Here is a 14,219-nt window from a genome sequence, read left to right as displayed (position 1 = left end):
AATAAAGCTTATTCAATTTGCTACAGGCGAGACCGTCAAGTTTTTCTATATCTTGTATAGTTTTTGCGGCATCTGCTCTAGAAGGTCTGTAAAATTGGAAATTTTATTTTTGTCTTATGTGTTTCTATCAGGAGAAAATCGACTAAATCAACATTGAGCAAACACTATAGACATGCGGGAGCATGTTAAGCCTAGTTCCAGGGAGGGGACTGCACCGTGCGTATATTTAGACGAACCAATTGTAGCCACTTTTGACTCCTCATCATTCAAAAACTACTGTGCATTAACACTTCAAATTTGGCTCATATGTTGAGACTTGCAAGATATACATCAGCTTCAAATTTCATAAATATGCCTTAAACGGTTCTTTAGGTATTGACGTCCAAAAATCTACTTGTCTGAACTATAGACCAAATTCTAACCACTTCCAGATGACCTCGAAGGTTCAAATTTTGCATCCAGAAAAGTAGTTATGTAAATACAAAGGAACAAATAAAAAACCAGTAAATTTTAACATTTCACAGGTGATAGATAGATTTTAGTGTTCTAAATGTCGATTTTTGAACGTCAATACCTAAATAACCGTTTGAGGTATATTTATGAAATTTGAAGCTGATGTATATCTTGCAAGTCTCAATACATGAGCCAAATTTGAAGTGTTAATGCACAGTACTTTTTGAATGATGAGGAGTTAAAAGTGGCTACAATTGGTTCGTCTAAATATACGCACTGTGCAGTCCCCTCCCTGGAACTAGGCTTAACATGCTCCCGCATGTCTATAGTGTTTGCTCAATGTTGATTTAGTTGATTTTCTCCTGATAGGAACATATAAGACAAAAATAAAATTTCCAATTTTACAGACCTTCGAGAGCAGATGCCGCAAAAACTATACAAGATATAGAAAAACTTGACGGTCTCGCCTGTAGCAAATTGAATAAGCTTTATTTGGTTCCTAGTAGTCATGTCACTAGGACGCATAGTTTCCGAGGATTAAGCGAAAAACCGAAAAGTGGTACCTTTAAACCCCCCTCCCCCCGCCGGCTCAAGGGCTAAGGGCGGGGACTTTTGCTATGTTCACCTCCTAACTAGGCTAAATAAAGTCCCGAGGTCAGAAATTGTGTTCCACGGATTTCTCTCTACACCGTCGTTAAGGCATTCATTGACTGTACTAAAGCTTGTATGTCCATTTAAGAAAACTACAAAAGTAAAGATTAATAATCTGTGTGCCTACCATGAGTTTACGTTAGGTGTGCTCGCTAGCGACTGCGTAAAAAAATGTCATTAACTGTATGACATATTGTGCAGCGCCCCTAGCGGCTACTTTCAAGAAACAAAATCTTCATAGATATTTTTGACGTACTTGCTAGCGAGCACACCTAACGTAAACTCATGGTAGGTACACTATTTTGGTCTATTTGTATGCGAAGCAAAAGTAGTGATAATGGAATAATTCTGTCTTCCATTGCATTAGTGAGAAACAGTGCGGTAACGGTTTGACTTTGGATTATCGATGGATAGATAATAAAGATATTTTTAGAGTTCCGTGAATGTCTTGAAAAAATGGGACCCTGATGACATCACTGTCCGCCACGATTTCTCAGAAACTTCTTGGTATATAGGTAGTTGGATCTACATTTAAAGTTTGGTAAAGGACTGCTAAGGAAAGATCACATATTAGTACACGTAAAGACATCTTATTAAATTGAATTGTTAAATAAGCAAGCATTTTGACCTCATTATAATGTAATGTCTACAATTTTTTATCAACTGGCCGGTATTTTACATTTACGGTCCAAAGGCACTATGCCTTTCCTTTTATCTAGCTTCGAAATCTTACAAAAACTTTTGATTAAGTTTTCTAGTTTAGTTTATTTTTATCGATATTACTGGGTTGCACAACACTACCCGCGGATTAGGGGCGCCATTATAGAGAGGAATCGTCGGAACAGCGGCGCCGTGTTAGGTCACTGCATATCTTGAATGCGCGAGCACCCTACACCTAGTGCCACACTACCAGTTCTTTGATAGGAACATTTGTAGCATTGCACTACGATATTATGCATTTTGCCATTTGTAGCACCCTACGCGTAAAGCCTCACTAACCGACAGTTCTTTGCTACGAACGTTTGTAGCATTGGACTACGATAAAGTAACGTGTTGTTTATAGCATTGTACTACGATACGTTGTGCGCGTATATGAGTGGAGTGAGTGTAATTAATGAAAGACGACATAGTACTTGTGGTTCGAGCGATGTTTAATTATTGTTCTGATCAATTTTATTACACCGACTCAATTTAGGTACATACATGACAAACTTATTATAAATAGAACTTTATTTCAAGCACATAACTCAAGTATTTATAGTCGGGGCTGCACCTGACAAGGTTTGGAAGATGAGTACCTACTCTTTAGGTATCACTGAAATCGGCAGATTAGACTTCTAAAATTCCTATTATTGAGCTGGATCAGCGAAGGGAATAATGAGAAATGGCGTAACAGTGGCTTAAAATAACCACTTACATAAGGTATGAGCACGAAACTGTCAATTTATTTATAAACAAATGTCAAGAAAAGTAAAAACAAGTCATTTATTTTTGCAAGCTTTTAAAAACCGATTTTACACCTCACTCCTATTAGATACCATACATATTTCATTGTTATCTTTGTAATTACAAAACAATGTATAATTTATTGAAAAACTTTTGTTTTATGTCCTAAGATGGTGGGCAAGGATCGGTCTTTCCGTATTTCGATATATCGACGGCAGAAAGCGGAAATGTCGTATCTCAAAAATTGGCTAAAATGACTTTTAATTGTATTGTATTAAGAAAAAAAAGCCGCGTCGAATGGTGTATGTATCGTCTTTCTACGATGAAAAAAAATAAAGATACGTCATAGAATTTTTTCCAGTTTTTTTACAATTTACTTGACCAATTGCTGTAACTGGTCAGAAAAACGCAACTTTCAAAAATAAAATAGATACGACCACACTACTAGTATGTTAAACAGTTACAGCACTCTTTTTCTGAGTCGAACATTGATTTTTAAGGAGATACAGCATTTCAGCCGCCCTAAAATCTTACGATGTCGAACATACAGCAAATGAGCCGAACTGACGTGAGTACTCATAAAATAGTTACTGCATTTCAAACGTATCATCTAATAGCGAAAATCTTACTAACATCATTAGAATAGAGTCTTGTTTTGTGTACAGCAAGTAATACGTCACTCTAGCAAAACAAACCCCCTCCACCCGCTGCGTCATACGCCATTCTGATCGCGCGGCAGTTGTGCGTTAGCGCCGATAGTGAGAACGCAGAATTGTAAATTCTTAAAATAAATATTATTTTACATTTTTATTTGTTGTTTCGTTTCAGCCGAAAGACGTCCACTGCTGGACAAAGGCCTCCCCCAAGGATTTCCACAAAGACCGGTCCTGCGCCGCTCGCATCCAGGCCACGCATTTTGTCTTGTCCATGTTCATTTTAAGACCCACTTGTTGAGAGGCTCTACTGAGGCCATCGAGCATTGTGTTTAGGTCCTCCACGGTCTCAGCCATGACTACGATATCGTCCGCGAAACGAAGGTGGGTGATATACTCGCCGTTGATATTTATGCCGAATCCGCTCCAGTCCAGAAGCTTGAAAACATCTTCCAGGGCGGTGGTGAACAGTTTCGGAGATATGACATCTCCCTGTCTCACTCCTCGCTGCAACTGGATAAGTTTCGAGTTCTGATCCTGGAGGCGGACCGACATTGTAGCGTTTTCGTACAAGCCCTTCAGCACTTCGATGTATCTATAGTCAATTTGGCACCGTTGGAGAGACTGTAGCACTGCCCAGGTCAGTCGAAGGCTTTTTCATAGTCCACAAACGCCTAAGTGGCTGATTATAATCTGCCGTAGCGTATGTATGTGGTATATGGTACTAAAGCCTTTTCGGAAACCGGCTTGTTCGGGAGGCTGGAAGTCGTCGAGCCTGCGTGCGAGACGATTCGTGATGACTCTCGAAAACAGCTTGTAGACATGGCTCAGAAGTGAGATAGGTCTATAAATTTTTCAACAAGGTTTTGTCGCCTTTTTTGAAGAAAAGTTTCACCACACTTCTGTGCCATGCCGTAGGCGTTTTTCCCTCAAGTATGACGGAATCGAACAGCCTCTGAAGAGCCTTTAGTACCGGCGTTCCACCTGCTTTCAGAAGCTCAGCCGTGATTACATCATCACCCGGTGCCTTGTTGTTTTTCAGCAGTTTGAGAGCCATTCTAATCTCGTACAGACTGACGTCCGGGATATCTTCGGTGTAGTGTCGGGTGAATCTAGCTTTTGGGTCTTCAGCTAGATTTGGGAAGTACACTCGTGTATAATTGTCCGTAGAACTTCTCAACTTCTTCCAATAACTCAGGCCCCGACGAGATGTCTCTGCCATCCTCGGTCTTCAGCTTGGTCAGTTGACTTTGGCCAACAGACAGATCCCTTGCGAACACTTTAGAGCCTTTGTTACGCTCAATCGCCTCTTTAATACGATCTGTATTAAATTGGCGTAGGTCGCGAGTCAAAGACTTGGAGATCTGTCTGTTAAGACGCCGATACTGAGCAGCATCTTTAGAGGACTGCAGAACCAAGTTTCGTCTCTCTTCTATAAGTTTATTGGTGAGGTCAGAGATCTTTTTGGTTTCTTTTGAACGACGGGTTTTAAAGAACTTAGACCCAGTCGTTTGGACAATTTCCACGAACCTGTCATTGTATTCGTCCACAATTTCGCAGTCTCCCAAGAATCCCAGGCATTCGAAACGATTTTGCAACTCGAGCTGAAAGCTTTCGGGGTTTTGGAGTTGGATGGGCGCTGGGCGGAGCGTAGACTTCATCAGTCGACGCCTCTCGAGCTTCACAACGGTAAAATGGGACCGGGAGCTATGTATGTATGGCTCTGGAAATATCCTCATATACATATAGTCTCCACTTCGTCGTCGGGGTGTTCCGTGGTCGGTGCGTATACCTGTATGACCTTCAGCGAATACCGTTTGGTGATTCTGAGTATAAGGTATGCTACCCTCGCCGAAATACTCTCGATCTGGACCACGTTGTTGACAAGGGACTTGTGGACGATAAACCCGACACCACCCTGGGACTGTTGGTCGCCCTCCCGGAAATAGAGCAGGTTTCCGGATTTCAGGATTATGGTGTCCTCCCCCTCTCTTCGGACTTCGCATAATCCTACGATATCCCACCGCAACCTGCTCAGTTCTTCCTCGAATTCGGCGAGCCTCACGTCAGGCCGCAGCGTGCGAGTGTTAAATGTTGCCAGGGCCAGAGGTCGTCGGGGTTGGTAGCCTGTCGGTACCCGGTGATTCTTAGCACCTCTCGCCCCAACGTTACCGTGACCGCTACCGTGGCCCGGGATAGTAGGGCCGCCGGGGACTAGGGGCCGTGTTTTTTTGTGTCTCTTCATGAGGGGATTTTGCCTTAATCGCCACGCTTGGCAGGCGGGTTAGCGATCGCAGTTTTTTTTTGTGAGGTTTCGCACGCAGACGCTGCTGCCCGTCCGGTGCTGCAGGGATTTTGTCGCCTATTACGACACGCCTCCTGTTGGCGGTGGGGAAGAGTATTCTTTATGGCCGTCCCCCCCACACGGCACTTGTTGTTTACGTGTTTAAAAATAATAAATGGCAAACCTCAGGACAAAGTATAAGTAAGTGATTGTTGCAAGCAATAAAGAGAAAGTATAGCAGACTGATTTATGTAACTAATGAACAAAGAAGGAAAAGTAACATGATGATTATTTTTATTTAGTTTAAAAACTAATACTGAATTTAGCAGATTGATTGTTGAAACTAATGAAGAAGAAAAACTATGGCAGGCTGATTGTTAAACTTTTAAAGAGAAAGTGTATGCTTCTTAAAATTAATGAAGAAGAGAGATAAACTAATAAAGAAGAATATTTTTGTCGGACTGATTATTATAATTAAAAAACAGACTGATTTTTTTGTGCCATTACATTCTTAAAATTTAAATAAAACAGTTAAGAAAAAGATACAGTATTTTATTGTTTTCACATCTCTGACTCTTATTGTAGATAAAACATTTCAAATGTAGAAAGTTATTTCATTATAAGGTCCATACAGCTAAATAGCCCTGTACAGTTTATCGTTTCTTTGAGATACAGCAGATCCGCTGCCTGGGAATTGAAGTCAACTTAAATAAGCCATACATTTTACCTTCCTGATACAACATTTCTGCAGCTCGACATTAAAAAATCAATTGCTGTAACTAGTCAAAAGTCAATGAAGTAGTAACTCTAGATTATTCCAATCACCTTTATTAAATAAAGTTTAATTAGTAGACAAAACATGTAAAATTTCAGCTTTCTAACTTTCTTAATTTAAGATTTATGAATTTTTGAAACAGTTTTTTTGCTCTGGTGTAAAATCGGACTTTTTGAGATACGACAAAATCGCTTTCTGCCGTCGATATATTCCTTTCTAAAACCATTGACATTAGTTTTGGTATTAATAATAGTAATAGAGTAATAAAATAAACCGGTGCCCCTATACTAAGTTGCCTTTCGTTCGTTTCAGCCAAATGACATCCACTGCTGGAAAAAGGTTTTCCACAATGAACGGTCCTTTTATACCGTACCAGCAAGGTGATACAAACATATTTGTCAAGTTACAACAATATAACATTACTTATCGTACATTTTTACGAGTATCGTCATATTTTATTCTCAACTTGATTAACAGACTCTTTGAACGCCCCGCTACTTCTTTCAGGTTTTTTCTGTTGCTTTACCTGAACAACAAAGTTAAGGTAAATATAATATCGGCTTAAATCACTTGAGCGTTTACTCGATGAAACAATGATCACTTAAGTACTATCATGTTTACTCAAACATTCTCATGTAAGTACCGTGCTTACAATAAAATTTAGGTAAGAAATTGGCTTTGGGTAAGGATTGTTTTATTTTGTCAAATCCATTTTAGTTACGAAGCTTAATTTTAATGTATTGGCGTAATAATTAACTAGAATTAGTTGGATGATTAATACTTAAGTAATTTCTTTGTATATCTATACTTATAATAAATCTGTAGAGAGGTCAATTCTGTACATGAAATATATTTTCAAAATAAATATCAAGGGGTGATTAGTGATCGATACTGATGCCAAAAATGCAATCAGTAAAATTTTTGTCTGTCTGTCTGTCTGTCTGTCTGTCCGTCTGTCCGTCTGTCCGTCTATCCGTCTGTATGTCCCTTATAGAAACAAAAACTACTCGACAATTTTTAACTAAACTTGGCACAATTATTCTTCATACTCCTGGATCGGATTTGATCTTTAATCGATTATTTGATTTTCAACGATAAAATGACCTTGCGTCACTAACCTAGTAAAAATAATCTACAGAGACATGCGAGCCTCACCTCGGGGGTTTCCGAGAAACAATGATTTAAGTTTTTTTTTTATAAATTACCGGGTAATTAAACGTTAACGTTAAGGGTGAATCATTCTAAAGCTGAACAACCATGCAATTACGGGTCGCTATGGGGACACATTAAAGTAGGTACGGCACACATTTTTTAATGGCTGACGATTTTCAGATGTAAAAGCTATTAATTACCGTAGCTAATGATGTGGTTTGTAATTAGCAGCTATGTGGCTTTTGTCGCGTGTGGCATTGTTGAAAATTTTCTAAAGAGTATTTTCTAAAGTAACAAAATTGCTGAATTTTAGAAATCCACTCACAAAATATATCGGTTTAGATAAATGATGAAACGAACAATAACTACTTTATCTGTTTTTTGTAATTGATTTGTCGGATAAAAAATCATATTTCTTTTTTGGAACAGACCATTTAGAGAAGGCCAGAAAGTAAAATAATATTGAAACAGAATTGTGTATTTTTTATTCACGATTGTGGTTGAATACAACAAAAGCATTCCAAAGGTGGTGATTTAGAACCGTATAATCTATTTCCATAAAGTTCCCGGCACCATTAATAACCCATTAAGGGCAAATTGTAACTGCATTTCATGTATTATCTATGAATAAAACATTGCACGAAGACATCGGTGCTTCTTTATTCATATCTTTTCATTAAGAGGTATTTCGATTTGCTTCGGTAATCGGCATTAATAGTAAGTGATTTATTTTCAAACTAGCGGCCGCCCGCGACTTCGTTCGCGTGGATTCCGTTTTACCCCCTTCATCTAACTTACGCGGTTTAGATTTTTTCATACAAATGTTTTTTCCCGTTAACTCCCGTTTCCGTGGGAATTTTGCAATATCCTGTTGTAACTAAGCTTTTAGTTTACTAAGGTACCTGCATGCCAAATTTCAAGTGTCTAACTTAAGCGGTTTAGATTTTTCTTACAAAAGGATTTTCCCGCTAAATCCCGTTCCCGTGGGAATTTCGGGATTTCCTTTCTTTGTGCACCTCTACGGTACCTAAGCTACGTCGCTTCCAAATTTCAAGTGCCTACGTTTAGCCGTTTAGGCTTAAGGCTCCACACGCGACGGAAGCTTTTAAAAAATGGAGTAGCTTCTCCCGTTTTCCCAAAATTTCCCTTCACTACTCTGCTCCTGAGTATACTATAACCTGCCCAGGAGTATGAAGAATAATTGTACCAAGTTTCGTTAAAATCCGTCGAGTAGTTTTTGTTACTATAAAGAACATACAGACAGACAGACAGACAGACAAAAATTTTACTGATTGCATTTTTGGCATCAGTATCGATCACTAATCATCTCCTGATAATTATTTTGAAAATATATTTCATGTACAGAATTGACCTCTCTACAGATTTATTATAAGTATATGTAGATAGGCCCGAGAGTGTTAATACCTATTTCTGAAACGAAAACTGGCAACTATAATTTCGGCTTTTAAGGAATTTCCTAGTTCCGTACTGAAAGATCTAGGAAGACTAAATAATGTCAAATAGTCTTGGCAACTGCTTTTATCTCTGGCTCTCATATTATATAAAAACTGCAGACTATTCACAAAATGTATAAAAGTCCCGCATCCAGGTTCTTCTCGCGACCTTTACCAGATCGTCGGTCCACCTAGTAGGAGGCCTGCCCACGCCATGTCTTCCAGCCCGTGGTCGCTACTCGAGAACTTTTCTGCCCCAACGGCCATTGTCTCTAAGAGCTATGTGCCCCGCTTACGGCCGGTTCACACATGTCTCCGTTTTACTGTTCCGTTTTATCGTGTACGTTTTTTTTCGGCGATGTATGTATTAATACTGTATACAGAATACTGTGTCAAGTCTGAAGTCACTCATACAACTACATACGCCATCTACGAAAAAAAACGTACACGATAAAACGGAACAGTAAAACGGAGACATGTGTGAACCGGCCGTTACTGCCACTTGATTTTAAGTAACTGGTAAAGGTTGCAGGAAATACCTAGATGCGGGCAGCGTAGGACCGTTCATTGTGGAAAACCTTGGGGGAGGCTTTTGTCCAGCAGTGGACGTCATTTGGCTGAAACGAACGAAAAAAGTCAGTTTTCATGTTAGACGAGCTTCGATCTCAGTTAACTTTATGTAGCAATCAATGGCTATGCATATAAATCACGTCATACGTGAATAATTTATTCAAAGTTTATGAGAGTGCTCCAATTAATACTTGATTCATTAACTTCATATTTATAAACACGACTCTTACAGTACCGTAGACTGATGAAAATTAATCTATTATAAATGAATTAGGCAGTTACTTTTGTTTAGTGCGACAGACTAGATTATTCTATTTCTAATTCAGCTATTCTCAAAAGTTTTGTGTCTAAACTGGTATAGTGTAGTCAAGAATTCTAGACTAACTTTCTCCAACACGTATTCTATTCTGGGATTAGAACATCTATTTGTTGATTGTATTCGTAGTGAGTACAGTTTTAACTAGAGTAGAATGATGATTAATTAATGATGGTTGTCAGTTTAATCTTTTCTTTCTCAGTTTAATTTTATACAATCTTATAAAATTAAAACAATTGTATAAAATTAAACTGAGTTGGTTGTAATAAAAGTGGTAAAGGCCTATTTGTCCAACAAACTTCAGAAAGTATTAAATACTCATTGAAGAAGTAATGTTGTGAAACTTCTGACATAGTAGCAATTTATTTTTATAAGTGACCGAAATTAACTGTTGAGAACCTAGCCCCGCTGAGCGTGCAGGCTAAGATTATAAGTGCCCTAGAAAGAGCCTATGTACTGAATAAACTATTGTCCTAGATACAGCCTTCTAATCTATTTGTTTCAGCCAAATGACTTCCACTGCTGGACAAAGGCCTTCCCCACGGATTTTTACAAAGAGCGGTCCTGCGCTGCCCGCATCCAGGTAGGTACTTTCTACAACCTTCACCTAGTGGTAAGCCTGCCTACAGTATCTCTTCCGGCCGGAGAACGAAAACTTTTCTGCCCCAATGGATATCATAATCATATTCATCAACAGCCCTTTACAGTCCACTGCTGGACTATGAGCCTCCTCCACTATAGTGGAGGGTTTTGCCATAATCTCCACGCTTGGCAGGCGGGTTGGAGATCGCAGTTTAAAAGATTGATGTTTTTCAGAGAGCGCTGCTGCCCATTCTCTGTTTGATGTGTAGTCCCTAAGTCGCCTCTTACGACACCCGCGGGAAGAGTAGGGGTTGGTGACAAATGTATTCTACTCTGCCGTCACCACACGGCTTGTTTCAGCATCAACTAATGCTGAAACAAATTACTCACGGCCACTTTTGACTTTAAATAGAAAAGTCTAAACATTGTGATCGACGATCTAGGCCAGGTGAAAATTACTCGTATAACCGTACCTCTTTCCATATTGAAACTCTTTCAGATAAAGGCTAGCTTGACCAAAATACCAGTGACCCGAATTTTGTCCTGAGTTCTATTAGTTTGATCTAGTTTTCCTTTGACTATTTTTGTCAATTAATAGGTGTCCGTAGTGTATCTATTCTTATAGGTTACTTACGAGTAGGTACTTAAACATTTGTTTTGTCATCCGTTTTACACTGGAGGGAAGTCGAACCTTAACTTCGAACTCCTCCTATGTTCTTCTGATTAATTTCGTTTCGCTTCCAATGAATGCTTCAGTTAACTTTCCCCTGGGACAAACTTGACCTTCACTAGTTGATTTTTTATTGGCGGCCAAGCTGTAGATCCTGGCTACACAGGGTTGCAGCGGTGGGAACGAGAGGTGAGAATAGTCCCGAATTTTAACGTATTTCATAATATCAATCAAATGATTTAATGGCATTTAATCATTGATTATGTAAATTAAAGTATGCATCAGCAAACCAGCTTCGGTACAATATTTGCATTGTACATTTTGTAAGGGCTTACTGAAAAGCGATGATATACCCAAGGCCTTTGGTATGACTTTTCCTGTCTTCGTTCATTTTTACTTAAATTTCGGTCAAGTAAAATAATTGTTCATTTTTTATTTATTTGATATTTTTTGGATTTTTGTCACATAATGAAATTTCCTAAAAACTATACTTCAGAATTAACAGGTCATACAATTAACCGTAGGTATCACTGTAATTAATATAGTCATGGTCATAGTCATAAATGTTTATGAGATTTCTATCATTTTTATTTACTCTAGAGTTAATAAACCAATACTAATTTGAAGAATCCTTGAAATCGTACGAAGATCGACTGCAAACACCACAATATTATCTTAAAAGCATCAATAAAATTATGAATGAAATGATATTACGATATCGTATACAATTCAGCCGAAGCTCACTCACATGAAATTGAAGGACGCGTTATTATCAATTACAAAGAAAAAGCTCCTTTTATGAGAACCTATAACTTTCAGTGCGTTCATTTTACGTGTGCCGGCATAATATTCTGTACATTTACGTGCACGTGCATGAATGTACGAGTGATTCCACGTGTAATTTGAGTGTGAGCGCGTGATAGACAAAAGACTATCGCAATTTGGATGATTAAATTTAAGTGAAAATTATATTAGCCGTGTCATACGGTCAATATACATATTTATTGTTTTGTCAATACGTTTTACCTATGCGTATTTAACATCTCCGTATTGTATTAGAAAGAAAGGAAGAAACATTTACTGCAGGCAGTATTACTTCAAATTATGTGATAAATAATCTTGGATTTCCTTTAAGTAATATAAGTTACTCTAAAGTAACTTGTGATTTCTCAGGTTACTGGATTAATAAAAGCTTTAACTGCGACGTGATAACCTCTTTAATTTTTATGAAACTTAAAGCAGGTTATAATTTTCTTACTAAGTTGCGTTGAACTGTAACATTGCAAGAGTTCGAAAGTTCGAAGAGGTTCAAAAACCATAAAAATATGCATAACCTTTCCCTTCATTTAAGTAAATAACAAGAAATCTTTTCATACCCTTATTAAAAGTACAAGGGCACCCTAAACATGTTTGTCATTGAATATTAAAACACGGCCCCATCTCATTATAAATTGTGTTTGCTTAAAATTAATTACTCGCTTCTTTTACTGGTTTACGTCAAATTATATTTTCGTTCTGACTTCGGCCGTACAAAGCCTTCTACTACTTATCTGTTGCGCAAATACCTTTGTGTCATGCAACACGTTATTATGTTATTTAAGGTAAAACACGGAGAGGAAGACTGTGACTTGTACAGTTTAAATAGAACCCATTTTGTTCTGACAAAACCCAAAGTATAATGATTGAAATATTAATTCATTAAGTGTTAAAATATAACCTCTACCTTTTACAAATAGTTAGCATTCTTAAAATTGAATAATTACAAAATAGACCACCGTAACCACAAAATCTCTGTCAAAAATAAATATGCTACGGCTATAGACTACGGACTACGGGCGTAGTAAGGACTACGAAGCTACGAGCGATCGAAACATCTACGAGGTTAAAGAAGCACGCTCTGCTACGAAATGCGGACAAATACCGCATGAGATTATAATCAGCCCTTGGCTTTTTTAATTACAACTAAAATAATAAGAATAAGAAACGTTACCGTCTCAGAAAGGATGTAGCCTGAAAATTACATAATAACATTCACCATTCCTTCCCCACACCACTCGTCCTTGAGTTAACACAACCTTCCCAAAAGTAAATTAAACACACGTCTTCAAAGACACAAAACCAAACATAATTACTTAGCGTAGTCGATTTCCGTCAATTTAGATGCAAATAACCACTTACTCGCGAGGGTCAAATCCACTTTCAATATCATAACGTAGGCCTATTTTAAGAATTTAATGAATCTTTGATGACTCCGTGATTAAACTGAAAATGTAATTAAACGGTTTTCATTCAATAAAATCGTTTTCACTCATAAATATTGCATAGTACGATAACGTACGCGTTGTCGAAAGTGAGAGTTAAACTTTCGCGCTAGTTCGTTCGAAAGTTTGCAAAGTTTAAACTGTGGTTTAAGACGGACGGGGGCCGCGTAAAAAAATATTTTTGTGCACAGAATTACTTACAGAAAAGTTGCACAGCCGACCGGCGCGGTTGTGAGTAAACTGTGTGGAGTTCGCGACGCGAGCGTGGCAAGCAAAGTTCGCGGAGAGCAGGCGACCGCTCGCCCCGACTGCTCGAATCACACTGACTAAGACAGAACCGTTGCTTATCGACCTACGCGCATTGGCCGCCCCAATACGCCGCCGCGCCCGCCTATCGCGCACCGTTGCCAAAATATAAGGGACCTGTAACAATTCATCTCTCATTATTCCCTACGACAAAAGACGATCGATGACCACGTGACGCCGATTCACTTTTATCGAAGAAACATAATCCGCTCAGCTGAATAGACGTAGCAACGATGAGTTCTGTGCGAGAAATTGATCAACACGAAACCGCTGAGTCAGTCGGTTTGTGTGTCACCGGAATAAATCACGATTACAAAGGGGAGATATGTATAAATATAGGTTCTTCACCCGCTGTCGGATCACGGGTCGGAGCGCTTCGGTGTTAGCAGTCTGCATAATTTTCAACAGTAAAGAAATAAACTTTTAAAAAATCCGAGAACTTTAGCATTCATGTTTGTAAAGCTTAGCTTAGCTAAGTTGTAATGAAAAAATAGATGCAAAATAATTGATTTAAAAGTAAATAAAACAGCAAAAGTTTGTCACAAATGAATTGTTTTTATTAGTAGGTAACATCCAACGACTAAATGAAAAGTTACTTAGATGGAATTCCTAATCTAAGGCTGAGTTGCACCACATAACTTTGACC

The 14,219-nt window shown here is 38.4% G+C and overlaps 1 protein-coding gene across 1 annotated transcript in view; it reads right to left on the bottom strand.

The window, feature by feature from the left end:
• LOC114358891 (probable cationic amino acid transporter) overlaps positions 1–13,537 on the bottom strand; it is a 142,672-nt gene extending 129,135 nt beyond the window's left edge. Inside the window, exon 1 of the mRNA XM_028313052.1 lies at positions 13,469–13,537. The gene's annotated coding sequence lies outside the window, so the exon portion shown is untranslated. The remainder of the gene's footprint in view (positions 1–13,468) is intronic.
• Between the last annotated feature and the right edge of the window lie 682 nt (positions 13,538–14,219).

This window comes from Ostrinia furnacalis, unplaced genomic scaffold, assembly GCF_004193835.3.
Source record: "Ostrinia furnacalis isolate ACB-3 unplaced genomic scaffold, ASM419383v2 OfSCF4140, whole genome shotgun sequence".
Classification (NCBI taxonomy): Eukaryota; Metazoa; Arthropoda; class Insecta; order Lepidoptera; family Crambidae; genus Ostrinia; species Ostrinia furnacalis.
The sequence above is the reverse complement of the archived record's forward strand: the minus strand, read 5'-3'. Positions and strand labels throughout refer to the sequence as shown.